Genomic DNA, 4,264 nt, shown 5'->3' with positions numbered 1-4,264 from the left:
AATATTCATCAGTATAGTATGCAATTTTAAAATTTTGAAGGAGAAAAATAGTATGATTATCTCCATAGATGCTGAAAAAAAGGCCTTAGAAAAACCAATACCCTTTTCTTTTTTTTCCATGACATATTAGTTGCTAGCACAATACCGTTTTCTAATAATAAATACTCAAGAAAATAATAATTGATAAATACTTTCTTAACATGATAAGACATATATTCCTTAGTTTTAAAGCCAGCATCTTACTTAATGAGAAATACTAAGAAGAGTAACAAAGCAAGGCTGGCCACTATTTCCACTACTATCAACATTCTACTGGCAATGCCAGCCAATGCAATTAGGCAAAAGAAATCAAGTAGGGGCATGAGATCTGAAAAAGAAGAAATAAAATTATCTCTATTTGCAGATGTTATGATCATATAACTGGAAAATCCTAGGGAATCAGTGGCAAAATTCAAACAATCAAAGAATTTAGTAACATAGCAGGCTATAAAATTAACATACCAAAATCAGTAGCAGTTATTTACACAACTGATAATCCATTAAAGAACATAATGGCAGAGAAAGCCCCATTTACATTAGCAACAAGGAGGATAAAGTATTTAGGAATGAATTTAACAATAAATTTTCAAAGCCTATATGAGCAAAACTTTAAACACTGCCGAACAACATAAAAGTAGACTTGAATAAACAGAAAAACATTCTAATTTTTAGACTGAAAGATTCAACATCACTAAAATGATGATGAGTCAGTCTTCTAAGAAAATTTATAAATTTAATGCAATCCCACTAAAAAAAACCCCACAAGCTTCATATAGAAAAATAAACACACAAAAATAGCCAGAAAAACACTTCAAAAAAGCTGTGAGAGAATACTAGCTCTACCAGTTATTAAAACTTACTTTAGGGAACTTTCTAGATCGCTCGGTGAGAGGCAGAGGAGCAGCGGCTGCTTAAGCTGCAAACAGCTACGTGCTCCTTCCCGGTCCTCCACGTCGGCCTCAACCCGCTCACCAGCTGTAGAAAACGGTGAAAGAAACCACTTACTATGATGTTTTTGGGGATCAAACCCAATGCCACTCACGAAGAGTTGAAAAAGGCTTATAGGAAACTGGCCTTGAAGTGCCACCCTGATAAGAATCCAGATGGAGGAGAGAAGTTTAAACAGATTTCTCAAGCTTGCGAAGTTCACTCTGATGCAAAGAAAAGGGAACTCTATAACAAAGGAGGAGAACGGGCAATTAAAGAGGGTGGAGCAGGTGGTGGTTTTGGCTCCCCCATGGACATCTTTGATATGTTTTTTGGAGGAGGAGGAAAGATGCAAAGAGAAAGGAGAGGTGAAAATGTTGTGCGTCAGCTCTTAACCTTAGAAGATTTATATAATGGCGCAACAAGAAAACTGGCTCTGCAGAAGAATGTAATTTGTGACAAGTGTGAAGACCGAGATGGTAAGAAAGGAGCAGTAGAGTGCTGTCCCAATTGCCGAGGTACTGGAATGCAAATAAGAATGCATCAGATAGGACCTGGAATGGTTCAACAAATTCAATCTGTGTGCATGGAGTGCCAGGGCCATGGGGAACGGATCAGTCCTAAAGATAGATGTAAAAGCTGCAATGGAAGGAAGATAGTTCAGGAAAAGAAGATTCTAGAAGTTCATATTGACAAAGGCATGAAAGATGGCCAGAAGATAACATTTCATGGTGAAGGAGACAAAGAACCAGGACTAGAGCCAGGAGATATTACCATTGTGTTAGATCAGAAGGACCATTCTGTTTTTACTCGACGAGGAGAAGAGCTTTTCATGTGTATGGACATACAGCTGGTTGAAGCATTATGTGGCTTCCAAAAGCCAATATCTACTCTTGACAACTGAACCATAGTCATCACCTCTCATCCAGGTCAAATTGTCAAGCATGGAGATACCAAGTGTGTGCTAAATGAAGGTATGCCAATTTATCGTAGACCATATGAAAAGGGTCGCCTAATCATTGAATTTAAGGTAAATTTTCCTGAAAATGGTTTTCTTTCCCCTGATAAACTGTCTTTGCTGGAAAAACTCCTACCCAAGAGGAAGGAATTAGAAGAGACTGATGAAATGGATCAAGTAGAACTGGTGGACTTTAATCCAAATCAGGAACGACGGCGCCATTACAATGGAGAAGCATATGAGTATGATGAACATCATCCCAGAGGTAGTGTTCAGTGTCAAACCTCTTAATGAGGCCAGTGAATGACACTCACTGCTGGCATTTTATGTGCAGTAGTGAATGAGTGAAGGACTATAATTATAATATGCTCACTACTTGCTATTGTGTTTCTTTTAATATTCAACTATAGTAGTGTTTTAAAAGTTAAATGAATAAACGCAAATATAAAAGCAAAAAAAACCAAAACTTTCTATAAATTTACTAGTGGATGTTGATAGACAAAGTTAAATAGAATAGAAAATCCAGAAAGAAATGAAACTGTAGCATATGATAAAGGGAACATTTCAAATCACTAAGGCAAAGAGTAAATTTTAATAAATGGTTCTGGGACAACAGGTAGCCATTTGAAAAAAGGTAGCATTAGATCCATACCTCACATGACACATAAGAATAAACTTCAAATTGAAATGAAACCATCAAGTACAGTAAGAAAGTACAAGTGAACTTCCATTTAACCCAGGAAGGGCCTTCTAAGACTCTAAATCCAGACGTCATAAAAAATAGATAAATTTGCCTATGTAAAAATTTAAAAACTTCTGTATGGCAAAAAGTATCATAAACAAAGTCAAAAGACCACTGACAAAGTGGAAAAAAATATTTACAATGTATCACACAGAAGAAAGGGGTAATGTTTGTAATATATAAAAAATTCTTCTAAATTGAGACTAAAAAGATTCTTAAAAATCCAAATGAAAAATGGGGAAAAAGACAGGAACAAACAATTCACAAAAAGGACATAAAAATGGATGAAAAGATGGTTAACCTCATTCATGATAAGAGAAATGTAAATTAAGACTATATGCATATATAATTTGTCAGGAAATTAGCAAACATCAAAAAAATATAGCATACTGTTGATCGGGCTGTGGAAAAACAGGAACTCTCATATATTGTTGAAGGGTATGCAGCCTTATGGAGAGAAATTTCACAATACTTAAGAAAACTATGTGTACATTTACCTTTTGATCAAATAATCCCACTTCTAGGAATCTACTCTAAAGATATACCTTCAACAACACAAAAATATAAATGCACAAGATTATTTATTGCAGCATTATTTGCATTTGAAAATTTTGAAACTCCCTAAATGTCCACACTTGTGAGAGTTAGTTGAATAAACTATGGTTCATCCACACGATGGAGTACTATGCCGCCATAAAAAATGAAGGTCTGTGTGAGCTACTATGGAGTGATTTCCAGAAAAAATAAAAATATATACATTGAACTACTAGCTTGAGTGAAAAGAAACACAGGAAGAAAAAGCCAGAGACTAAAATGTTGGTACCTACTGGGCATGGTGAGAATTGAGTAGAAAGTATAAAGAAAATGGGGGAGGGTCATTTCTCTGAATATACTTTTTATTCTATAGACCTGACTTTTAAAGCCTTTTGAAACTAAGTGGCTTAAATAACAGATATTTATTGTCTCACAGTTCTGGAGGCCAGAAGTGCAAGGTCAAGGTGTTGGCAGGGCCACACTTCCTCTGAAGGCACAAGGGAAGAATCTGTTCCAGGCCTTTCTCCTAGCTTCTGGTAGTTCTCTGGCTAGTAGCAGCAAAACTCCAATCTTCACATGGCATCCTCCCTGTGTGGATGTCTCTATGTCCAAATCCCCCTTTTTATAAGAACACTGGTCATATTGGTGTCCCACCAATCATATTGACTCACCTACTCCAGTGTGACCTCATCTTAACTTATCTAATTGCACCTGCAATGACCCTATTTCCAAGTAAGGTTAAATTCTGAGATGCTGGGAATACGAAATTCAACGTATAAATCGGGGGCAGGGCAGGCACAATTTAACACATAATGTTTCACATGCTCAAAATGGACAATAAATCACATTTGTAAGGAGGGGAACCCTAAAACTGAATACAAACAGAAATAACTGAACTGAACTACATAAATTAAATGAATAACATAATCACACTCGAGGGGGGAAAATTAACTCAAGCAAATTTTGAACACAATATCTAGATTATTTCCCTTCATGCTAAAGACAAAGAGATCTCTAAACAAATACTGAACTCTAATTATTTAATAGTAGACCTCTTTTCATCT

At 36.0% G+C, this 4,264-nt stretch overlaps 1 pseudogene across 1 annotated transcript; it reads left to right on the top strand.

Moving 5' to 3' along the window:
• Positions 1-1,142: 1,142 nt before the first annotated feature.
• Positions 1,143-2,376, top strand: LOC105823578 (annotated as a pseudogene). Its single transcript, XR_001138150.1, has one exon. The product of XR_001138150.1 is annotated as a dnaJ homolog subfamily A member 1 pseudogene (transcript).
• Positions 2,377-4,264: the final 1,888 nt, after the last annotated feature.

Source organism: Propithecus coquereli, unplaced genomic scaffold, assembly GCF_000956105.1.
Source record: "Propithecus coquereli isolate 6110/MARCELLA unplaced genomic scaffold, Pcoq_1.0 Scaffold68, whole genome shotgun sequence".
NCBI classification, from domain to species: Eukaryota; Metazoa; Chordata; class Mammalia; order Primates; family Indriidae; genus Propithecus; species Propithecus coquereli.
The sequence above is the reverse complement of the archived record's forward strand: the minus strand, read 5'-3'. Positions and strand labels throughout refer to the sequence as shown.